Raw genomic sequence first — 26177 nt, 5'->3', positions numbered from 1 at the left:
GTAAGAAGTGAGAAAAAACCCTGACAGGTTGTGGGTGAATTAGCGTGAAGACTGGAGGTGGTAAAAAGGGAGGGGAGGGGTGGAGCTGAAACCAAAGACAGAAGGAGAACAAAGACATGTGTGCTCCCTCGTGCCAGGTACTTGCTGCCTTTGTTGCACTGGATGATTGAGAATCAGTTCTAGCATTATTCCTTCCATGTTGATATTCCATAAGAATGGTTCTGTTTGGGATGAACAAGTTGATTTGATTGTCTTCACAAAGGTAAGGAGGGCTTCCCGTCTTGCCACGGAGTAGTGGGGAATTTGAACCCCACTGTGATTACTTAAGAACTCATGTGAGTTATAATTTACTCAGCATTTAAAAAACTAAGATCGTGGCATCCAGTCCCATCACTTCACGACAAATAGAAAGGGGAAAAGTAGAAGAAGCAACAGATTTTATTATCTTGGGCTCCACAGTCACTGCTGATGGTGACTGCAGACATGAAATTAAGACACTTGCTCTTTGGAAGGAAAGCTACGACAAACCTGAAAAAGAAAGTGAAAGTGTTAACTGCTCAGTTGTGTTCAACTCTTTGCCATCCCATGTGCTGTGGCCTGCCAGGCTCCTCTGTCCATGGGATTCTCCAGGCAAGAATACGAGAATGGGTAGCCATTCCCTCCTCCAGGGGATCTTCCGGAACCAGGGATCGAACTCGGGTTTCCTCCATTACAGGCAGTTTCTTTACCATCTGAGCCACCAGGGAAGCCTCTAGACAGCATATTAAAAAGCAGAGACATCACTTTGCCAGCAAAGGTCCATATTGTCAAAGCTATGGTTTTTCCCAGTAGTCATGTATAGATATGAGATTTGGACCATAAAGAAGGCTGAGCGCCAAAGAATTGATGCTTTCCAACAGCAGTGCTAGAAAAGATTCTTGGATCCCTTGGACTGCAAGGAGATCAAACCAGTCAGTCCTAAAGGACATCAACCCTGAATATTCATTGGAAGGACAGATACTGAAGCTGAAACTCCAATACTTTGGCCACCTGATGTGAAGAGCTGACTCATTATAAAAGACTCTGATGTTGGGAAAGATTGAAGCCAAAAGAAGAAGGCAGCAGAGGATGAAGATGGTTAGATAGCATCAATCTATCTAAATGGTTATATAGATTCACAACTCAATGGACATGAATTTGAACAAACCCAAGGATATAGTGAAGGACAGACAGGCCTGGTATGCTGCAGTTCATGGGGTCGCAGAGTGGGATAAAACTTAGTGACTGAATGACTTAGTGATTGAACAAAAACAATACAATTTACTTAACTCCTGCTAGCTGTCAGACACCCAGTTAGGGTTTTTGCAGACACTGTCTTTTTGCTCTAGATGACCATCCTAAGAGTTAGATACAGTTATTCCTGTTCTGAAGATGAAGAAGCAGACTCAGAGGGACTGAATGACTTGCCCAAGTCTATCTGGCTCTTAAGTGCGGAAGTCACCCTGAGAACAGGCCACTTTGGTTTCAAGGCTGGTGGCCCCTTTCCCACAATATGCAACAACACAGGGAGTCTGGAATGCTGAGATGGTCTTCCAGATCTATGACAGTGTCTGAAATGTTTATCTTGCTCGGCTCTTGCTTATGCAAAGGATTTCAGTTCATTCCTGCTCCAGAATAACTTACCCCTGGGGAAAGGAGTCTGTTATTGTAAATAACTACTTATTTCTTCTCACATTCTTTGTTCCACTCCTCTCTCTATCAGGAAGGTTTATGTAAACTTGGTAGCTCATTTAGACTGCAACTTATGTTTCCTGGAATTCTTTTTCATTCCGTTTAGAGTATTGTAAGATGGAACCAAATTATTGCTGTTTTCCCCTATTATTATTGAGCTGTCTTCTGGTGTTTCAAGTTTGAGCTCTTCCTGGAAGAAATAATGGAACTGTTTATAACTCTTGTTACCCATCGAAAATTTTAGGAACTTTAGAAAAAAAGATAAAGAACCATAGTTAATCTGAAAAAGAAAATTAAAGTATATTAGTTGTGTACTTGGAATTCTTGAAGACATGGCAAGTTACAGTGAGTTAAACCTAAAAATGGGACTCAAAATACTAATTTAGTTATGATTGAAATAACTGTTCAGCTCACTTTTGAAAAATTAATGAGAAATATTTCCAAACTCTGTTCATCCTTTCTTCTTTCTATTTTTCTTCCTTTTCTTCCATTGAACTAATAAATATTTATTGGGCCCTTTCAAGTTATTGGCCTATCACATTTCTGTAGTGTGATGACTGAGCCCCACTTTTTAAATGGTTTTTATATACTCTGTATCAAAATACTAATTAAGAGCACAGATAGGATTAAAATTCAACATGATTTTCATTAATTATAGAAGTCAAATGGATAAATTTATGAAATGATCATCTTTGGAGAGGTGATAGGATATCCTTCATCCATCTAGGTGATGTCCATGATGAACAGAATAATTATCAACATAAACATAAGGCTTTGGGTTGGAGGAAAGTTTTAAAAAAAATCTTAGATCTATGTCTCACATAAACTCTCTGTCCTAGACATCTTCATACTTCAGCCACCACCCTCTTCTATATTTCTTCCTATTTTCTCTCCAAATCCTAAATGCTCTCTAAGGCTCACTCCATATTCATCTGTGTCTGGGAATCCTTCTTTAACACAGCCTGGTGCTCTATTGCTTTCCTGAATTTCTAAAACACTTCTGTAATCCCGAGTATGGCACTCGAGACGCACACTAACATTGCACTGGGTTACTAGGAATTTCCCTTCATCCTGCCTCCTGTACTCAATGATCAGTTCTTTGAGGTCAAGGGTTTCTATTTCTTTGCATCCTCTTTAGCTATTAGTTTAACTGTGGGAAACATTTAAATTCTTGTAAATATCACAAGAGAAAAAAAAAACATAGAAGTAATTGTTTTCTCAACAAGCTTTGGGTCCTTCAGCTTAAAAGTGTGGTTAAATTAAAAGATGCTGGGGAAAAAAAGACATACAGATGGAAGGGATGACATAAATTAAGAAGGTTAGAGTAATTAGGATTATTTACCTTAAAGGAGTAAAGACTGAGAGAAGATGTTGATTAGTATTTTCTAGTCCATTAGTGATTTTTATACCTAAAATCGTAAACAGTTATTCCCTGACTCTCTTTGAAAGATAATATGAGCATCAAAAGTGTCCAAGATGCATTTAGGTGAGTCTCTATTGATTCCAGATAGCAGAGAGGCTTTCAATCTTAAATTTTTGCCTGATTTTCCAATTATGAGGTCTGAGTTAGAGTGACAGGAATCTATTTCATTCTGAACATGTCAGTAATAAGATATAATTCATGGTGCTCAGATGTCCATAATGCATCCAGCTTGAACACTTTTCTTTAGAAACTCTTCTATAAAATGTACATTAATGAAAAAGTTAAATACTCTGTTAAGGTGACCTGAGGGAGTGAGCGCATCATGACTGCACATCTTCCAATAAGAGTTTCTTCCTCTGCTTCAGAAGCTGAGAAGCAGTCTTTTGCTGATGATCTCGGCAAGTGGTAGACAGTCTGCTGGGAAGGATCAGGGAGTGTGTTCTGGGTTCACCACTTTGAACTGCCTGTGCCATCTTGGGCAAATGATGTAAGTTTTCTCAGCCTCACACAGTTATTATTAAGCATTCTTTCTGTATAACTTTTTAAATGATTCATTTATTTATTATTATTTTTGGCTGCACTGGGTCTTCATTGCTGCGTGCAGGCTTTCGCTAGTTGCGGCAAGTGGGGGCTCCTCTCCAGTCGCGATGTACTGGCTTCTATGTGCAGTGGCTTCTCTTATTACAGAGCACAGACTCCAGGGCGCACAGGCTTCCGTAGTTGCCGCCCACCAGCAAAGTCGTTGCGGTGCACGGGTTTAGTTGCTCCGCAGCACGTGGAATCTTCCCCGACCAGGGGTTGAGCTGGTGTCCCCTGCACTGTAAGGCAGATTCTGAACCACAGGACCACCAGAGAAAACCAGACTATTCTTATCCTGCTGTATGGCACTTGGGAATCCATAGTAAAGGAGACAGACAGCTCCACAGTCTCTACAGTCTAGTGAGTGAGACTTGATTATCTCATATGTAAAATGGGTATGGTCACCACCAAGCCCCCATATATGTTCCTCCTCCTTCTCTGTCCTCTCTCTCATTGACCAGGACCACCTTCCAGAAACCACACAACCATCCAGGACACAGAGCCAAATGCTCTCAAGTCCTGTTTACTCCAAATTCCTCTTATTTTTAAAGCCCACTCCCTCCTCTCTACCCCACAAACCTTATCCCAGCAGTACTCACTGATTTTCCTGCGGCAGCCTGCCGCTAGCATCTCAGCCTGCATTCTTGGTTCCCTTCCATCTAATTGGCTCACTTCTTCCAAAGTGAACTTTCTAGATTAAAAATCAGACTATCAGTTGGGTTGCCCTTGGCTGCAAAATAACACAGAAGCTGCAACTTCTGTTAGAACACACTCTCTAATCCTTCCCAGCACACTGTCTACCACTTGCCAAGATCAGAAGCAAAAGACTGCTTCTCAGCTTCTGAAGCAGAGGAAGAAACTCTTATTGGAAGATGTGCAGTCATGATGGGCCCACTCCCTCAGGTCACCTTAACAGAATATTTAGAACAGTAGTAAGGGGATTTTTTTAATTTACTTTAAAAAAGAGCTCTGGAGTAGGTGGTTACAGAATGCTTAATTTAGTCATCAGTCATACCAGATATCTTGGTTCTTCACATCTTTCCACTGTCCCATCACCAGCATGACTTCTGTCTTCAGGCTTGTCCCCTCGTGGCCCCAAGATGGCTGCAGTTGTTGCAGGCAATAGATTCTCACACACTGTACGGCAGTGGAAGCGTGAATGTCCATAATGGCTGGCCCTTATAACAGTGAGGCAGTCTCATCCAGAAGCTTTAAAGCCAATTGTTCCTCAATTTCATTGGCCAAAATTGTAACATGTTGGTGGCAGTAAAGTGGAATTACCAAAACTGTATTATATTGATTAAATTTTACTTCCTGGGTCTAGGGTGGAGCCCAGTCTTCCCTGAAAATGTAGCCTCCTGATGCGTGAGAATAACTGGATTCTGTAGGAAGATCAGGGTTCCCACTTGTGAGCGGTGGAGAGTAGCCGCATATTTAATCATCTCTCCCTGCTTAAAATCCTTCATCGCCTCCCATTGTTTTCTGTGGCAGGTCTTTGCTTAGCCTGAGATTCAAGGCCCTTCTGCTTTCACCCTGGGCGGCTGTGCAGCCTCCCCTCTTATGGCCACCCCATTTTTCTGTCCATCTCTTATTTATACAAGTCTCACTCACCGAGATTCCAGTGCACCCTGTACTCTCATTTTCCTTGCCACTGGCCCTGCCTGTTCTGTCTTCTTCACCAGCGAATTCCTACTCGTCCATGATTCAGCACCCTGTTCTCTTCTCACAAACCTTCTTTAATCCCTAGCTGGCTGGGTGAGTAAACCCTGGCTGTGTTCTCATAACCCCCTGTTCACCTCTCCTCATGGCAGTTACCCTTTTAGAGCTGTGATTGCAAATTCCTCATCAGTTCCAGCATCTAAGGAGTGCCTGGCCCTGAATTGATTACATTTTACTTCCTGGGTCTAGGGTGGAGCCCAGACCAAACGGCCTGAATGGCCTGAATCAAATGCTGAATCAGTATCATCTACGTTTGTAGGAAGAGTGTGATGTTGTACAAGAGGTTTGTAAACTGAAATGCCATAAGTTGTGACTACTGTAGTGATAACTTTGCTTCATCAAGCTGTCCTGTTATGTATTGTTTTTAAAATCACATTTTAATTTCTTTCATTTTTTAAGAATAGTTCAGACTCCATAGTGTAGTACCAAATATTCAGATTACTCAGAATTTCTCATATTTTCCATTTTGCTTCTTTCTGATACCTTAGATGGCATTAAGCAGAACTAAATTAAAATGTTTTATTTCTACATTTCCAAAGGCCTTTCTTCTAAAATTTTCCAAGAAAGGAGAAGATGAGGGCACAAGTAGGAATGTACAGTAAATTGAAGGTTCAGCCTCTGGGCCCAGGGCTCATATGTTTTCCAGTCCCAGATGGAACAGTGCAATATAGTAGTTCTGTGTCCCCTGCTGTCCCTAATGAAAAGATGCCTCCTTTATGGTTAAAAAAATAAAACAAAAAAAAACAGCTCTAGTGATGTGTGACTGGAGAAGGCAATGGCACCCCACTCCAGTACTCTTGCCTGGAGAATCCCATGGACGGAGGAGCCTGGTGGGCTGCAGTCCATGGGGTTGCTATGAGTCAGACACAACTGAGCGACTTCACTTTCACTTTTCACTTTCACCCATTGGAGAAGGAAATGGCAACCCACTCCAGTGTTCTTGCCTGGAGAATCCCAGGGACGGGGGAGCTGGTGGGCTGCCGTCTGTGGGGTCGCACAGAGTTGGACACGACTGAAGCGACTTAGCAGCAGCAGTGATGTGTGACAGAGTGATGCTGCATGGTGAGTAGACTTCACACCACTGGGAACATGAAAAGGACACTCCCTGGTTTGTTACTATAACCCTCTACATAGTCCAGCGGTTTCACTCCATCAGCAAGCCTGTCTTGAGTGCCGACTGTAAAACCAGGCACTCTGGACACTGAGGCTAGAGCCTGAGAAAGACCAGCTATCTGCCCTTGTGGAGTTTACAATGTAATGAGGGGTACGGAGAGGGCAATAGGAAGAGACAAAATGTAACCAATCCAGAATGGAAACAAACAAACATTAGGGAGTGATAAGGGTAATACAGAGAATTATAGCAGCAGTATCACAAGAGAAGAGACAATTCCCCTGATTTTCCAGGAAGAATAGAATTCTGAGGGGTAGAGAGGGGGTGCATTCCACATGAAAAGATGAGGGTACACATGACTGCAGAGGTGAAAAAGTTTAGCGGGTTCTTAAAGTGATGAGTAGTCTGGTTTGGCCACCTCTTCAGGGATCACAGGCTTCCCTGGTGGCTCAGATGATAACACATCTTCCTGCAATGTGGGAGACCTGGATTTGATCCCTGGGTCAAGAAGATCCCCTGGAGAAGGAAGTGGCAACCCACTCCAGTATTCTTGCCTGGAGAATTCCATGACAGAAGAGCCTGGTGGGCTACAGTCCACGGGGTGGCAAAGAGTCAGACATGACTGATCAGCTAACACCACTAGTACTCAGGGATCAGAGCCTTGTCACAGCGAACGGTCTTGCATAACTCAATGAAGCTATGAGCCATATAGTGCAGGGCCCACCCAGGACAGATGGGTCATAGTGAAGAGTTCTGGCAAAATGTGCTTCACTGGGGAAGGAAATGGCAACCCCTTCCAGTATTCTTGCCTGGAGAACCCCGTGAATAATATAAAAAGGCAAAAAGATATGACACTGGAAGATGAGCCCCCCAGGTAGGAATGTGTCCAAGATGCTGGGGAGGAGCAGAGGGCAATTACTAGCAGCTCTAGTAAGAATGAAGGGACTGGTTGAAAGAAGAAACAGTACTCAGTTGTGGCTGTGTCTGGTGGTGAAAGCAAAATCTGATGCTCTCAAGAGCAATATTGCGTAGGAATCTAGAATGTTAGGTAAACTGAATCAAGGTAAACTGGATATGGTCAAGCAGGAGATGGCAAGAGTGAACACTGATACTTAAATGGATGGGAATCAGAGAATTTAATTCAAATGACTATTGTAACTACTACTGTGGGCAAGAATTCCTTAGAAGAAATGGAGTAGCCCTCATAGTCAACAGTAGAGTCCAAAATACAGTACTTGGGTGAAAGCTCAAAAACGACAGAATAGTTTCAGTTCGTTTCGAAGTCAAGCCGTTCAACATCACAGTAATCCATGTCTATGTCACAATCACTAACGCTGAAGAAGCTGAAATTGACCAGTTCTATGAAGACCTACAATGGCACCCCACTCCAGTACTCTTGCCTGGAAAATCCCATGGACAGAGGAGCCTGGTAGGCTGCAGTCTGTGGGGTTGCTAAGAGTTGGACACGACTGAGCAACTTCACTTTCACTTTTCACTTTCATGCATTGGAGAAGGAAATGGCAACCCACTCCAGTGTTCTTGCCTGGAGAATCCCAGGGATGGGGGAGCCTGGTGGGCTGCCATCTATGGGGTCACACAGAGTCAGACACGACTGCAGTGACTTCGCAGCAGCAGCAGCCTGAAGACCTACAAGACCTTCTAGAACTAACACCAAAAAAAGATGTCCTTTTCATCATAGGGAATTGGAATGCAAAAGTAGGTAATCAAGAGGTACATGGAATTGCATGCAGGTTTGGCCTTCCAATAGAAAATGAAGCAGGACAAAATCTAACAGAGTTTTGTCAAGAGAACATGCTGGTCACAACAAACACCCTTTTTCAACAGCACAGAAGATGACTCTACACAGGGACATCAACAAATGATCAATACTGAAATCAGATTGATATGTTCTTTGCAGCCAAAGATGGAGAAGCTCTATACAGTCAGTAAAAACAAGACTTGGAGCTGACTGGCTCAAATCATCAGCTCCTTATTGCAAAACTCAGGCTTAAACTGAAGAAAGTAGAGAAAACCACTAGACCATCCAGTGAAAGTGAAAGTGAAATTCTCTCAGTTGTGTCCAACTCTTCATGACCACAGGAACTATACAGTCCATGGAATTCTCTAGTCCAGAATACTGGAGTGGGTAGTCTTTCCCTTCTCCAGGGGATCTTCCCAACCCAGGGATCGAACCCAGGTCTCCCACATTGCAGGTTAATTCTTTACCAACTGAGCCATAAAGGAAGTCCTGACCATCCAGGTATGACCTAAATCAAATTCTTTGTGATTATACAGTGGAGGTGATGAATAGATTCAATGGATTAGATCTGGTAGAAAGAGTGCCTGAAGAACTATGAGTAGAGATTTGTAACACTGTACAGGAGGCAGTGGCCAAAACCATCCCAAAGAAAAAGAAATGCAAGAAGACAAAGTGGTTGTCTGAGGAGGCTTTACAAATAGCTGAAGAAAGAAGAGAAGCGAAAGGCAAGGGAGAAAGGGGAAAATATACCCAACTGAATGCAGAGTTCCAGAGAATGGCAAGGGGAGGTAAGAAGACCTTCTTAAATAATGAAAAAAAAATAGATGAAAACAATAGACTGGGGAAGACTGGAGATGTCTTCAAGAAAATTAAAGATATCAAGGAAACATTTCATGCAAAAATAGGCATGATAAAGGACAGAAATGGTAATGACCTAATAGAAGCAAAAAAAAGATTAAGAAGAGGTGGCAAGAATACACGAAATAACTGTACAAGAAAAGGTCATAATGATCCGGATAACCATGATGGTGTGGTCACTCACCTTGAACTAGACATCCAGGAGTGTGAAGTTAAGTGGGCCTTAGGAAATATTACTATGACCAAAACTAGTGGAGGGGATGGAAATCCAGCTGAGTTATTTAAAATCCTAAAAGACGATGCTGTTCAAGTGCTGTGCTCAGTATGTCAGCAAATTAGGAAAACTCAGCAGTGGCCACAGGACTGGGAAAGGTCAGTTTTCATTTCAATCCCAAAGAAGGGCAACGCCAAACAAAGTTCAAAGTGCTCGACAAGTGCAGTCACTTCACATGCTAGCAAAGTTAAACTCAAAATCCTTCAAGCCAGGTTTCAGCAGTTCCAGAGGCACAAACTGGATTTTGAAGAGGAACCAGAGATAAAATTGTCAACATTTGTTGAATCATAGAAAAAGCAAAGGAATTCCAGGAAAACATATACTTCAGCTTCAGTGACTATGCTAAAGCTTTAGACTGTGTGGATCACAAGAAACTATGGAAAATTCTTTTAAGAGCTGGGAATAACAGACCACCTTACCTGTGTCCCCTAAAAAACCTGTACACAGGTCAAGAAGCAACCGTTAGAACCAGACATGGAACAACTAGTTCAAAACTGGGAAAGGAGTATGTCATGGCTCTGTATTGTCACCTTGCTTATTCAACTTATATTCAGAGTACATCATGCAAAATGCTGGGCTGGATGAAGCACAAGCTGGAATCAAGATTGTTTGGAGAAATATCAACAACCTCAGATATGCAGATGATACCACTCTAATAGCAGAAATTGAAGAGGAACTAAAGAGCCTCTTGATGAGAGTGAAAGAGAAGAGTAAAAAAGCTGGCTTGAAACTCAATATTCAAAAAAACTAAGATCATGGCATCTGGTCCCATCACTTCATGGCATATAGATGGGAAAACCAGATTTTATTTTCTTCAGCTGCAAAATCACTGCAGATGGTGACTGCAGCAATGAAATTAGAAGACACTTGCTCCTTGGAAGAAAAGCTACTGACCAATCTACACGGTGTATCAAAAAGCAGAGATACCACTTTGCTAACAAAGGTCCATATAGCCAAAGCAATGGTTTTTCCAGTGACATGTATGGATCTGAGAGTTGGACCATAAAGAAGGCTGAGCCCCTAAGAATTGATATTTTTGAACTGTGGTGCTGGAGAAGACTCTTGAGAGTCTGTTGGATAGCAAGGAGGTCAAACCAGTCAATTCTAAAGGAAATCAACCCTGAATATTCATTGAAAGGACTGATGCTAAAGCTGAAGCTCCAGTGCTTTGGCTACCTGATGCAAAGAGCCAATTCTTTGGATACGGACCTGATGCTGAGAAAGACTGAAGGCAAAAGGAGAAGGGGCCAGTGGTAGATGAGATGGTTAGATAGCATTACTGACTCAAAGGACATGAATTTGTACAAACTCAGGAGATAGTGGAAGACAGAGGTAGCCTGGCATGCTGCAGTCCTTGGGGTTGTAAAGAGTCAGACGTGACTTAGCGACTAACAACAACTGGTTTGGCCACAGTTTAGTTTAATATAGGGAAATAGAGCTAAAACTAAAAAGGTCTCTTGGGACCCCAGTTTGACCCTGTCTGTCATTTAGGAATTTGGGACAGCCAGAAAGTTTTGAAAGTTTAGAACAGGAGGGAGACGAGGTAGGGCTCAATTCCAGCCCCTGAAAAGGCACCATCTAACCCATAGCATCGTCCTTGGGAGACTCAGAACAAATACCAGTACATCTCACGGGTTGGTCTGCATGTCCTCTAGCAATTTCTTGCTAAAATTGCACTGTTTGGGACGTTTTGCTACTTGACGGACTATCCTATTGGAAAGACATAGAGAGTAGTCCCATAAAACATTGCACCATGATTGGCAGTGGTAGCTGGGGTTCTTAGATGTTAACAATGAAGTCTGACTATAATTGGACATAATCGGCCTGTTGAATCTCCTTTGAGTCAAACAAACCTTCGAGTACAGTGACAGCTCATCTATTTCTTTTGAGCTCTACTAAAAATATGCTTATCAATTTAATTACTTTAATAAGCATAGGATTATGGAAACAACAGAAAAACATCACAATGCAAGAGATATTGGTAAAATTGATTTTCTGATTGAATAAAGTCTTTTGACTATAGAAGTGAATTCTATCTCAGTTATGTATGATAGATTCCTTAGATTATGTAATTTCATTGGCTTAAGATCCTTCCTTTTTTTTTTTTTTTTTTTGCTCAGTATTAAAATTCAAAAATGACTACTTAACCTGATATTTTTGTACATTCCCCTCATGGGGATTTCTAACAGTTAATGAAGTCTCTCTATTATCTCATTTTTATAAGAAAGTGTGAGATTGCATAATTCTAGGTAACTAAACTTTCTTTTCCAATATGACATTTGCTATCTTAATTGTCCTTCCAGTTCGTACTGCATAAGTCAAACATGGGTGAGCTCTGTGAAATCTGTTGGTTGTGGATCTTTGTGATGTGATGAGCTGTTGGCTGTAATAGGACTAGTTATGAAGTACATCCTCAGAATTCTTTCTTTTCTTCTTTCTTCCTCCTTCCTTCCTCTTTCCTTCCTTTCCCTTCCCCTCCTTCCTCTCTTCCTCTGTCCCTCCTTCTCCTCCTTCTCTCTCTCTTCCTTCTTCCCCACTCTCTTCATTCCTCCTTTCCCCTCTCTTCCTTCATTCTTTCTCTCTCTCTGTCTTTCTTTCTTGTTGCAATGGCTGCAATAACTTCCCAACAATTGAGAGAACAGAATTGTATGTAAAGATGGGCCTAGCTTTCATTAGGGCTTTCATCACCCAAAACTAAGCAGTTGTGAATAATGTATACCTACCTGAAAATGTTTGCTGGACACATATTTACCAAAAGTCCACATTTTTGGAAGAAATGTTTTATTAAGTATTATTGATACCATATTTAAAGCATGAAGGGCCTCATAGATATCATTTTAATATCTTTAGTCAATGCTATAGTGCAAAGCGCAAATGGAAGAGTCAGTAATTCCTCACTCACTATTCCTGATAGAGGATTTGACCTGAGATATCCAATTATCTGACATAATTGTAGTCACTTGGCATGTTAACTTCAGTGGCTTTAATTTTTCATTTTGTGTTGATGTAGACCCAGATATGTGTTCAGGTTATAGTTGTGGTTCACAACCCCAGCTGAGCTTTAAAATCACCTGTTGCTGCTACTGCTGCTGCTGCTGCTAAGTCGCTTCAGTCGTGTCTGACTCTGCGATCCCATAGACAGCAGCTCACAAGGCTTCCATGTCCCTGGGATTCTCCAGGCAACAACACTGGAGTGGGTTGCCATTTCCTCCTCCAATGCATGAAAGTGAAAAGTGAAAGTGAAGTCGCTCAGTCGTGTCCAACTCGTAGCGACCCCATGGACTGCAGCCCACCAGGCTCCTCCGCCCATGGGATTTTCCAGGCAAGAGGACTGGAGTGGAATGCCATTGCCTGGCGACTTTTAAAAACATATCGGCACTTGGGCCCTACCCCAAAGACTGAGATTTTATTGGTCTGGCTGCGGGGCCACAGCAGTTGCACAAGTTCAGGGAGAACCATTGACCAAGAACACCATCGTGTTCCACACTGAAGGGGCCCGCTGCGCTTGTGCAGACTTGGGGCCTAGAGAGAGCGCTGGAGAGCACTGGTTCCAGAAGCCACCTAGGGGGTTTCAATATGCAGCCAGAATTGAGAACCATTTTGAGGTAGAGCATAGCCTAGGCCTCAAGAGCATGGGTTTAGAAGCCATGTAGAAATGGATTCAAAATCTTGCTTTGCTCTCTAGCTGTGTGACCTTAAGAAAGTCATTTCACCTTTTGAAACTTCAACTTCTTCATAAATAAAATGGTGATAATGATACCATCTCGTGAGATTATATTGAAAAAAAATAAAGACAATCCAAAAGCAATGCTTGGCACGAAGTTAACTGTCAAGAAGCCACTGTTATTATTTCAGTATTAAAGCATAATTTCTGTATTAGTCCAGACTCCTTCAGTACTCAGTGACAGAAGTCCAACTCCGAAGACCTGAGACAGAAATGGAGACTCTGAGCACACCACAGGAAGAGGAGGGCTGGATCTGGTCTCACGGACTCAGGCCTTAGGATGCTCTTAGAGCATGTATCCTCTCTCTCTCTGGTGCTTATTCCACCTTCTTTCATGCTGCCTCCATTCTCTCAAGCCAGCTGTCTCCTTAGGGGCTAAGCTATGACCTTAGGCAGCTTAAAGCTCAAAGGCTTAGATCTTTACAGCCTCTTTAGCACAGAAGAGTCGAGTAACTCATCACCTCCAACTCAGCTGAGAAAATCACAGTGGCCCAGCCTGGCTCCTTTGCTCATCCTTGTGGTCAAGATGCGCTGTCCTTAGAGTGGGGAGAACCAGTGATATGCAGATAGACAAACACAGAAACCACCTTTATTTTCACTGTTAAGACCTGATTCAAATATGTAAAACACATAAAAGCTCTGCTATCTAAGATCTATTAGCAGATGGAAGGACAACAATGAAGTCCCAGAAGCAATTAAAAAAAAAAAATACCCTGAATTTATAACACCTAATCCCTCAGATCTTCATGACTGAAGATGAGTTTAGGGCAAAAAAGAAAAAGCATTCCTTCGCCCTTTCTGGCTCAGCTTACCTGAGACACTCAGGCAAAAAAGTACATGCAAAGCTGGATAAATTGGTGCCACACTCGCAGCAACCCACGTGGTCTAACACCGAAAGTGCTCTCTGCGGCCACTGCCACCCAGAGGTCTCTCCTTCCTTCCACAAATGGGAAAACTTAGCAGACTTGTTCATAGGAGCACACTCTACAAATGCTCTCTGTATTTATCCAAGAAGTCAATGAGGAAGAATGACCCAGAAGACACAGCCACACTCTAACATTTGCGTTGTTCTAACCACTTACCTAACATTTGTGTTAGAGAGGCAGCAAATGTCTAGAGCAACAGGCTTTGTAGCTTTTCATCTCTGTGCCTTTGACAAGTCATTTAACTTCTGTGAGCTCCAGATTCCTGATCTGTGAGGTGAGGGCAATAATATTGCACAGGACTATTGTGAGAATGAAATGCATTTGATAAGTGATAATGTATTTGAAAGTCAATTACACCCTACACAGTTGATCTTCAATAAGTGGTTTCAGTGTTTGGGGTATAGTTTTATACTTTAAAGAATTACTGAAGAGACCTCGCTATGAACATGCTCTTATGTGTTTAGACCCGGTAGAGAGGATGACCTGAATATTCTAGGAAATATTGCAGAAGATGCAGGAGTATTATTGGTATTCACTGACCTTGGGGTCTTAGCATGCTTACTTTGTGGTTGTGCAAATGAGGGATGAAAACTGCTGACATTCACCACAAGTGACCCTGGTACTTGACTGGTTCAACAGCATTATCTAGGAAAGCACCTGACTCACCTCATTACAACATGGTGAACATTGCGGAGAAGGAAGCAAAGAAGGAAAAAGCCATATGTTAATACCGTTAGTAGCTCTTCTATGTCAAATGATACTTTGGGGATTTTGAGGCCTCTTTACCATTTCTATTCAGCCAAAGTAAATTGATTATGGGTTGATAAAAGTTGGTGGGAGGATTATATAAGTGAATGTGTAAAAGCCAACTGGCTCATGGCCAAGGACACAGATGGCACTCTCACTGACTCTCTTGGGCAACATCAAGTTCTAGATTCTGTACTGTGAACCAAGTAGGTATCCTTTGTTGGCAAGGAGCCTCATCACAGACAATTGATATTCAGATAGTATGCAGCAAAAAATATAGACAGTGTGCATCTTCTCTGACCTAAAAAAATGGGAGAATTACATTTCTAAGCTTCTTCTAGTGTTGACGTCTTAACCCAAAGCCCATATTTTTCCAGAAGTGAAAATTCCTTTTGATAATAAAACAGAGGTATTTTAAATGAAAGAGAACTGAGATTACATCTACCTTTTAGGAGCAAGAGATTAAATAGCACAGAATTGCCTATATCAAACAAACATGAATAAAGGTCAGCTAAGGATTTTAAATTGTTCAGAAGAATGGTACTTCAACATCACTAAAACGTAGGGAGCAAATTGATGAGGATATCTCAGCAGTAAAGAGACGTATTTTCTTAATATTTTTTACTGTCTGGTCTTGGTACAATTTTATCTCAATTTCTGCTAATACAGCCATATAAATGCCTGATTTATACAGCTTAGGTATCCCATGGCAACATGAGCTTGTGCTTCTGTCTTTCATTTCCTTCCTATCCCTCCCCTTCTTTTCTTCTTGAGAGTAGCCAGAAGAGGGTTCCTATTTTCAACTGTTGAATCTGTTTATGAAAATTGCAACTAAACAGCTTAGCACAATTAAGCAGGGATCCTCATTCATCAAACCTTCATTTTTCTAAGACTTTCAGCCTGTCAGTCACCAAAAAGGCATCTGTTAAGTGGAAGCTGTATTTCTAGTCTGCTGGCATGCCACATCTGGTGACGATTACAGGGGCACATACGGTGCCATTCATGTCATGGCCTGTGCTTCCCTGTGCCTCGGGTCACAAGCCCTCAGAGACATTTGCAAGTGTGTGCTTTTTAACTGTCCTGGAACTAAAGGGTTTAATTTTGCCTGATAATGTGTTTATGTATCTTGTAAAGGAACTAATCATTCCCTTTTGCTTTCCCTTATGGGGTGTGTGTGTGTGTGTGTGTGTGTGTGGGTGGGTGTGTGTGTGTGTGGGTGTGTATCTGCACCAAAAAAGAACCATGCCATTTAATAAGTATAAAGACCTTTTTCTACATAACCACCCACTTTTCTTGTATACTGCTGCTTTACTTTTTTTATTCATTCTTTTGTTAAATAGCACATTTTCTGGCTTTTCTTGGATTTTATCTGTTCTTTGGATACTACTTAATTCTGATTTCATTTATATTCTTAGTTAAGAGTTGGGTCAGATTTTTCAAAATATGATCCATGTGTTTATAAATCATTGGGATTCCCTCTGGAGTTATGCTGTCTTTCTTTCGGCCCTCTAGTTGACCTGAGAGCATGTAGCCTTTTTCATTCTATAAACAGTATTATTCAAGAAGTATCTAGAACCTAGAGAAGAGAAGCTGGATTTATAAGTCCTCCATCTAGGTATTTTATCGGTCTAAGCCTAGCACCTGGAATATTTGGCAATGTCCAAAGTATTGACCTTTTTTTCCTGCTTTCACTCAACTGTTTAGCGTTGGGTATGCATGACTATAGGAATACTAATTTTGTTTTCATTTAAGACATAGGTACTTTTGGACATTGTACCTCTTATTAATATTATGAACAATGAAATGAATCCTAGCAGAAGAGGTACCTCAAAGTTATTTAATGGCTGAAAGAGAATTAGAAGAGAAAGAAGTTCAGACTGAGATTAAAGCCAGTGGTAGTTTCATCCATGGTGGATAACAGTGTTTCTTAATTTTTAAATATCAAGTATGTTGTAATGCTTAACTATCACTGTTATCTAAATGAATTACCACCATATTGGAGAAGGCTGGAAGCATCCCACAGATTCTTTAGTGCTTATTGAAGAGGAGCAGCTCAAGGAGTTTTGAGAGTTCTACAGAAGAGAGAAAGCTCTTACATCCAAGGTACCACATCCTTCAAGTGGGGAAAGCAGGATGCAAGAGCATGCCTCTTCTCCAGCATTAAATTTTGCACCAGTTTGCTATTAAACACAAGGATTTGTGAAGGAAGTGATTCTAATTGCTTGGCACTTCAAAAACTTGCTCTACTGTTCAGTGGGTTAGAAATAGTTTGAAAATTTGATTGCATTATAAGTCATGCAAATTTACCTGTAATAAATTTTTGCTGTACACCTAAATAATGTATTATTCAAATGCAACAATAGAATTCTCAGAGGGGAAAAGGAAGCTAATATTTATTGAAGATCTGCAAGGTATTACATTCATTGTTTTATCTTCTCCTCTTAATATCCATGAGAAGATACTGCTATCTCTGTTCTGCAGATGAGGAAACAAGCCAGGACTGCCTAGGAGCATTCTCCTAACTTGTATGAGGTGTAGCACAATCTGACATCAGCTCTGCATGACTGCAAAACCTGTTTCCATCTCTGCTATTTTTACATCCCTGGGATTTTGTTGAAAACAGCAAAGAGTGGCAGCTTCTTAGTTCACTTAGGCTTTGCAATCAGTGTAGCCTGACTTGCCAAAGACACACACCCAACTTCAAACCTACAAATCAACTTGAGGCTTGATTAATCTGGGTTTGAGTCTAAATTAGATCAAATAACGCTGTATCCAGTCTCTAGTTTCTACTTTATAGCCAGCTCAAAATGTCTCAAGACTCATACTGTTCCAGGGAACAGGAAGACTGTCATCTTATATTAAGTATATGCTGTGCTGTCTCATATTCATTAAATGTATGGCACCTAAATTAAGAATCCTTCAGGTTGGCTCTTGAACTGATATGGGAAGAGCCCATTTTGAGATGTTTCTACACAAAAAGAAAGCTACCACTGTGTACTCTTTCCAGCCCTCTTAAAATAAGAGGAACCTAGTTTCTATGGAAGTTTTTAGTAAACCTCATTGCTTGACAATTAGTCAGATGTCTTAAATACGGCTTTCCCTCCTTCTTTATTTTTCCACTTATGATTATATGTTAAAGCTCTTTGGCTGTTGTTTGCCCCCCAGGTGGTGGTAAATGACCATTACTGCTAACAGGCACAGGCGCGTGCTAACAACTGCCTCATACATATTCAACAGGGGCACTCTGTGCGAAGGGCTGGGAAATTAGGTAACTTGCCAAGTCTTTCCACATCTAATATCTATGATAATGGCTGCAAATTACATGGGACAGAAGGAATGGCCTTGCACTGTGAAAAAATGAGGGAATCAAGATAGCCTCTGGCCCCTGGCTTGGGCAGGCAGCTGCCTCTGGAGTCCACCTTTCCTGGCCCAGAGAGCCGAGGTCACCCTCAGCCTAATGAGCTTTCAGCCCTGCCTAACGAACAGTCCTTTCTCAGCAAGTCCTTACCACCCTCCCTGCAAAGTAGCAGGCTCTTCTCTTTATTTTAATCTTTTGTTATCATGGTAATTAGCATTACATCTTGAATAGTAAATTAAGAAATCCAAAACAGAATTTTAAATTTTAAAAGCTTTTCCTCTAGGAATCCAGTTGCATTAATTTTGTGGACGGGAGGTAAGTTAAATTGGCCAAGTTTGTGCATTCATTACCTCATTCTAATCCTCCGCATCACAAATGCAAAAGGCTGTCATTAAGTTTGAGAACTGACAAGAACTGGGATTTCTCAATATCAGTGTTGAAAGATGAATTTGAAAAGATCTCACTAAAAAACACAAAAGGTTATTGCTAGCGTGGGATATTTTATATTCATAGTCTGTAGCTGGTTTTAAAAATACCTATTTGCAGTACCTGATTGAGAAAGAAGTTATACATTTAGAGCACTTTATCAAATTTTAAATGGAAATAGTTATTATTTTGTTCTGGTGAGATGCAATCACAATTTATAAGATAATATCAGAAGTTTCTTTTCTCATCAAAAGATATTTGACTTCCAGTTATTAAACATTTTACATCCAAACAGAAGTTAAAGAGAGAAAAAGGAAGAAAATTACCTCTGTTCGCCTATTTTCTTCATAATATAATTTTAAAAGAGAAAGTACTTACTTCTTTAACAATATTTCATACTTTGTGTTTGCCCTAAAATTACTGATGACAAAGAAGAAATGGTAGTGATGAAAGGAGTGGTAATAAATTTCAGGTAAGTATATTTAATTTTCACACAACTATTTGCCAAGCTGAGATTAGGGTTAAAAAAAATGTAAATATTTTGCCTTTGATCAATGGAATTTTAATTTTATAAATGGCCATATACCTTGATGTGTACATCTGTAGCGCATTTTAAACATCTGTGTTCAAGATGACCATTTGGGAAAAGGAAGCTAAAAGGTTCATTGATTTCTCTTAATACCTGTTTTCTGGTTCTGTATACTGTATTCAGATCCCAAATGAAACTTTTGTAAAGAGAAATTTTATACAAGTTGGTTACCTTAGTTTAAACTCTGTTACCTAGAATGGCATTTTAAAAACCAGAATGTGATTTGCTGTGAGTTTCTAAACGTTATACAATTGTTGAAGAACTGAAACTTCACTGGTTTCAGCCGTGAAAATGAGAATAATTGAGACTGAAATGCTGGACAGGCTGATGATGGTCTCAGCTCTGTTACCAGGCCCCTCACTCCCTTGTGTTGCTTTTATTAGTCAGGAGAGATCGCTGCATTCAGACCCAGGGCTTGGTCTGCTTTAGGGTAACAGAGTGGTTTGTCACATGATTTTCATCCCACTTGATTAGCTTTAGCCATAGATAGCTTTAAAAGCTTGATTAAAACTAACTACATATACAGGAAGAAAATAAATAGGTTGCCTAAAGCATAGCTATAAAAAATATGAAGTCCAAGCTATGCTTGAAATAACTTTTATAGGTGAGCCTTCTATTAAAAAATATAATAATCTACAACGTTACACTCCTAAGGTTCCCAGGCAGCCGTTGCTAATAAGAAAATTACATTGCTTCTGCATCCCCTTGCTGTATATTTGCTTCTTTCCTAAAAGCACAGGCCTAGAAGCGATTTTAATGATCCAGAATATATCCTAAGGCCCCATTTCAATCAAGACCAGACCTAAAGCCGCAGATTCTGCTAACATCAAAATAGTCGCTAGTTCTTGCTATTAATACAGGGAATACCTGCCTGCCCCATGAGCATAAGAACAGCAGTTTTGTTGTAAGAGGATCTGAAAACCCTCTGGATCCCTTTATGCTGAAGATCTCTTTATTTTGTAGTCAATAAAAACTAAGAGGGCCACTTCTGACATTTTTGTTTGGTGACTCCTGAATTAAACATTTGCAGCTTTTTCCTTTTCAGCACTATTCCTAACAAGGAGAGGATAATGGTTCGGGGTGTTGACCCTTTCTTTAACTTTGAGTGGTTTTTGCAAACACGTGCTTACCCTGGACCAGTAGTATTCAAACAGTGCAATTAGGAAGCTCTCTGAAAGCTTATTAAAAGTGCAGATTCCTGAGTTTTATATCTGAAACAGTATTGCAGTAAGTCTGTGGTGGGACCTGGAAGCTTCATTTTTTTTAAAGTTCTCCTGATGATTAATAAGTAGAACATAGGCTGTCTGGGAACCATCCTTTGATGAAGAAGATGGTTTCTGACTTTTTACCCACAAGTCCAAAACAACAGGTATCTACTGTAGCTACCTGAGAATTAGATGACCTGGGCAGTGTTTTCCTAGGTTTATTGACGTTACCAGGTTCAGACCCAAAGGCTAGTTTGCCTGAACGCCATTTAGTGGCTGCTGAGAGCGCCCTGGGGTGGGAAGACCTGGGTTAGTTCCAGGGCCCTGTTGATGAAGCTTTGGCAGCGTTGAGTGACTTATTATCATGACTCAGTTTTCTAGTAGATGAGTGGAGATAATTAGCTTTGCCTTCTACCCACCTAATACCAAGGCTCTGACAAACGTTGAGGACAAGTTGTAAAAAGAAGCTAATCCCTATGTGGTAGTGTAGTTACATAAGTAACAGATTTCCAGAAACCAGACACCCGTGGAAAAGCTATCCTTTTCCTTAAGTTTTATAATATTTTCCCTCAGTTTTAGATGATGGTTTGTAAAACTATTTCCTCAGAGACTTTGCCCATAACTTTCAACTTTACCTTCGTCCTGTCTCAGTTCATTTCTGTAAAGGTATTGAGATGTCAGATTACATGTCACGTTCCTAAACCACCCTCTGACTGGGGCCCTTGGAAATCTTACATTTCCCATGCTCAGAAGCTAGGAGGTCAGCCATATTTGACTCACCAAAAATAACAAACAGCTGCTGAGCTAGCCCGAGATGGTGTATGATAAAAAGTCTGATTAAACCACAAAGCCTTCCCAATCAAGAGTCAGTGTATGGATGCCTCTATACAGGACTTCATGCAGAAGAGAAGAGGCCGACTGGGGGAAAGCTCTCAAGTGGTTCTTTGGAACTGGAATTTTTGCAGGGAAGCCTCCTTGCCTCCTCACTAGGGGAGCCTCTCTCGTTTTGCCCACTTCATCCTTTCCAGACACTGCGTGAACTTCACTTCAGAGCAGTGTGCTGCAAGAGTTCTGTCACCTCTGCTTTGTCGACCCAGGGAGATGCCTGTGATGGAACCAGGCGAGTTGATCACTTGTTGCAATGAGGGAGGGCACATCCCATGAGGAACCTTGAGGCATCTCAGTCAGAGAATGTTAGAAAGGACTTGGGAGATTCAGGGTTTGGTGAGGAGAGGGTTTGGGAAGGTCCAAGGAAGTGTGAGTAAACTCCAGGGGTTGGTGCTGGACAGGGAGGCCTGGCATGCTGCAGTCCATGGGGTCGGTTGTAAAGAGTCAGACAGGACTGAGCGACTGAACTGAAGGAAGCAGAGCTTTCCTCTAACTTGCTTGCCTTCTGGAAGAGGGACAGTTCAGTGACTGGGTATCTTCAGTCTCATGTGTTGGAAGCAGACCAAATGCATTTTACTCATTTTAATGAGTAAAGAAGGAACAGTCACTCATATTACTCAGAAAAGGAGCTGTTTCATATTTTGTGGTTTGCAGAGTAACTTTGTTTTGGTCTGGACTTACACAGAACAATGAAGTGGCTTGTTTTTGACTCACTTTGTCAGTCGCAGAATGCTCTTGTCTGACGCTGGCGTTCTGCGAGGTTCTTGATGTGTCCAGCAGGAGAACGAGATGGCCCAGCTTCTTTAACAGCCCTGCCACCTACCTGTAAGGGTCACATCAGTTTCTGAATGCCAGGGGCTGCTTCTGCTTATTCTGATCAAGTGACCTTGTATAAAAATCGGTTTTAGAGCAGCATGATTTATTTTGTTGTGAATGTTTCAAGTTCTCTTTGTAGATACTTTGTTGTCGGGTTTTTTTTTTTTAATTAATATTCAGCTTTGCCATTGTTTATGATTGGTTTATCTGATCTCAAGTTGTCTGCCCCTGCTATTTAGGAACTTAGGCATTAGGGACATTTAGGGACTGAGGAACAGTAAGTAGAGTGAGGAGAGGTTCCTCCCCATGAAGCTGTAAATCAGTAGGAAAATGATAAGGAGGAGCAAGGAAAGATACAACTGAGGCCAAAGTCTACTCAAGTCTGGAACAGATGAGTGGACAGATGGGTGCTTCTGCTGCTGCTGCTAAGTCGCTTCAGTCGTGTCCGACTCTGTGCGACCCCATAGATGGAAGCCCACCAGGCTTCCCCATCCCTGGGATTCTCCAGGCAAGAACACTGGAGTGGGTTGCCATTTCCTTCTCCAGTGCATGAAAGTGAAAAGTGAAAGTGAAGTCGCTCAGTCGTATCTGACTCAGCGACCCCACGGACTGTAGCCTGCCAGGCTCCTCCATCCATGGGATTTTCCAGGCAAGAGTACTGGAGTGGGGTGCCATTGCCTTCTCTGGACAGATGGGTGGGTGGATATAAAATACCAAGCCCATCTGAACTCCTTGCCAGACATGTTGCAGTTATCCTAAATACCTCTAGAACCAATAACCAACAAGGCATATGATTCCTCCCATTTTATTATTTGTTTATGTGTGTACACATATCCATACATACATATTCCACATGGTATTGACACATAATACTGAAATTATGGGCTACTAAAATTATGGGGAAAAGCAACTAATGTTTCACAAGATTTTCTTAACTAAGGGGAACACAAGTAGGATGAAGACTCAGTAAAAAATCTATTTGCAACGTCTCCCGCATTGCAGGTGGATTCTTTACCAGCTGAGCCAGAAGGGAAGCCCAAGAATACTGGAGTGGGTAGCCTATCCCTTCTCCAGGGGATCTTCTTGACCCAGGAATTGAACCAGGGTCTTCTGTATTACAGGCAGATTCTTTACCAACTGAGCTATCAGGGAAGCCTGTTTTAATCCCCATTACCTTTGAAATCTGTCAGAAGTCTCTTACTAGCTGTGGTTATCACAACCTCAGCATCATACAGTTTGAAGCCTATGAAGTGTTCATTTTCATACAAACATAGAAGAGAGTCAGGGTTTGAGGGGTGCATTCCTTTCCAAAAGACACTCCTGTGGAAACACTCGGTGGAGAGGCAGCCTTCCTTTAGAGGTGTGGTAAAGAGCCCAGAGGTGCCTCGTGAGTGCTATAGATGACTATAGAGGCTGGGCTCTCACTCAGCGTTTAGGACCCTGGGCACAGGACAGTGGTCCCTCTTCTCTTCCGGATTCTTTGTAAGGACTAACCTACTGAGAGGTTAAACCACCAACCAGAATTTGAAATCTCTAAGGGAAACAAATGGCATGTGATTTCTTTTCCTCCTACTTTAAAGCCTTGTCATAGCCAGTATCTAGAGCCTGTGGCACCGTAAGGTCTGAGGCTTTATTAAATAAAGGTAGGGAGGGCCCTTAGCTAGCTCCTCCTACTACTCTTGGAGTATGTGAAAATCCCCGTGCTCTCCTTTTTTTTTTTTTTTTTTTTTCCTCTCTCGTTTCAAATTGAGCATTCCACAAAGAACAAAATTCTTCTCTGATAACTCTTATAAAACATTTTGTGCTTGGCTCTCCAGGGATTAAGAATTGGACACATGATTCTCCGTTCATTTCTCAAGTGTCAAGGGAGAATGGAGTTTAAAGGCTCCAGTTCCCTCGCAGGTTACCCTGTCTATCCAGATGAATTAGTATTCAGCACAGCTTTGGGGAAATCTCAGATGATTTGCAGGTTTGCAAATTGTTCTGACTCATAATGAAATCTCAGGCTGAGGAAATCACTAAATAGTTCATGGGCATGAGCTTTTCTCCAGATGTCTGGACACCTTGGATCAATTCCTTCGTGTGCCTTCTTTGCCTCTGAACAACCAAGGGGTGCTTGAAAGTCACGTACACACTAACTTGGTGCCCCTGCAGACTCAAGACCTCCGACCTTAGCTAAACCCTTGATGAGGCCTCATACTTCGGCAACATGTCCTCAGTCACTTCCTCTCCCAAACCATCTCCACTGACATTCTCCTGTGCTCCATTTGCTCCCTCGCTCAGCAAAGAGCCATCCAATATCCATCCTTTCTCGTTCTCCCTTTTGGATACAGTAGGGTATATGTCTTCTTATCTCAGGCTACATTCTGGGCCCTATATCCTTGTATGCCCTCAAGCACCTCAAACTGAAAATTAGAGTTTCTATTCAATAGCTTTGGCTTCCCAGGTGGTTCAGTTGTAAGAATTCTCCTGCCAAGCTGGAATCACAGGTTCGATCCCTGGGTCAGGAAGATCCTCTGGAGAATGGCATGGCAACCCACTCCAGTATTCTTGCCTGGAGAATCCCATGGACAGAGGAGCCAGGTGGGCTGCAGTTCATAGAATCTCAAAGAGTCAGACATGATTAGCAACTAAACAACAACAGCAAATTCTATAGCCTGAGTCCTCTTTGTTCCCTGAAAGATTTCCCTTAAGAGTATAAAATATCCTCAAGTCTTTAGCATTAAGAAAAAAGCATAAACACGTTTACATGACTCCATGACCTTCCAGCTCTTTCTTTTCTTTGCATCACAGCTCCTGTCCTCCCTTTCATTCCTTTTCACAGTATAGACTGAACTCCACCTGAAGCAGTCCACCAGGACTGCCCTTCCCAGGACTCAAAGGTCTTCCTTTTGCCCAAATCAAATGGGCCCATGTTAGTCCTTTCTTAACTTGATCCTTCTGAAGCATCAACACTGTCAAACACCGTCAAACACCGTCCACATCTTGCAGCTCTTTACTTCCTTAACTTCTTTGCACTTCTCTTCCCCAGTTTTGCGCCTCCTTTTCCCTCCTCCTTTTCAAGCTTCTGTCCTTGCACTGGCTTCTTCAGTGTTAGTTTGTATATGGTATCATCCTTAAACTCTTATTCAACTCACTGTTCCTAGAAGATAACTCTATAGATCCCCAAATCTGTATGTCCAGGTGTTGAAATCCATATAGCCACTGTTACCACTCGGGTGCCCCGTGTGCTTTGTCAGTCAGTCATGTCCAGCTCTTTGCGACCCCATGGGGTGTAGCCCACCAAGCTCCTCTGTCCATGGGGATTCTCCAGCCAAGAATACTGGAGTGGGTTGCCATGCCCTCCTCCAGGGGATCTTCTCAGACCAAGGATCGGACCCAGGTCTCCCGCATTGCAGGTGGATTCTTTACCCTCTGAGCCACCAGGGAAGCCTTTCAGTGCCCTGTAGGTTCTTAACTCCACATGTCTGAAGCTGAACTTTTCTCACTCTCACTGCTGCCCATCTTTAGGAAGAGCAGAGAGTCATCCTAGTCACCCAGACCTGCAGGCTTTGTACTGACGTTGCCCTCTCTTCCTCAGTCAGCCGTATCCATTCAACCAGTCCCTGAGATACACCAGTTCCACCTTCTAAATGTAGCCTCTTCTCTGTCCATTGTGCTTTAAGTTACAGTACTCAAATCCCTCATTACTACGTTATTTCTACCCATTTTCCTAAAATGTCACTTCCCATTGCTTTCTAGGCAAACTCTAGAGCAAGACATACAAGGTCTTTCATGACCTGACACCAGTCAAATTCTCTAGCCTGGGCTCTTACCAGGTTTCCATGTGGACCTCCACTCTGGCCATAATATCCTACTCAAAGTTCCTTCAGTGAAAGTGAAGTCGCTCAGTCGTGTCTGACTCTTTGTGACCCCATGGACTGTAGCCTACCAGGCTCCTCCATCTGTGGAATTTTCCAGGCAAGAGTACTGGAGTGGGTTGCCATTTCCTTCTCCAGGGGATCTTCCCAACCCAGGGATTGAACATGGGTCTTCCACATTGCAGGCAGACACTTTAACGTCTGA

General features: G+C 41.9%; 1 protein-coding gene across 9 annotated transcripts in view; it reads left to right on the top strand.

The window, feature by feature from the left end:
- Window positions 1-26177, top strand: part of CPQ (carboxypeptidase Q) — a 575285-nt gene that overhangs the window by 495380 nt on the left and 53728 nt on the right. The gene's annotated exons all lie outside the window — the stretch shown is intronic.

The sequence above is a fragment of the Ovis aries genome, chromosome 9 (assembly GCF_016772045.2).
Source record: "Ovis aries strain OAR_USU_Benz2616 breed Rambouillet chromosome 9, ARS-UI_Ramb_v3.0, whole genome shotgun sequence".
NCBI classification, from domain to species: Eukaryota; Metazoa; Chordata; class Mammalia; order Artiodactyla; family Bovidae; genus Ovis; species Ovis aries.
Note: the sequence above shows the minus strand (reverse complement) of the source record. Positions and strands in the feature narration are given on the sequence as shown.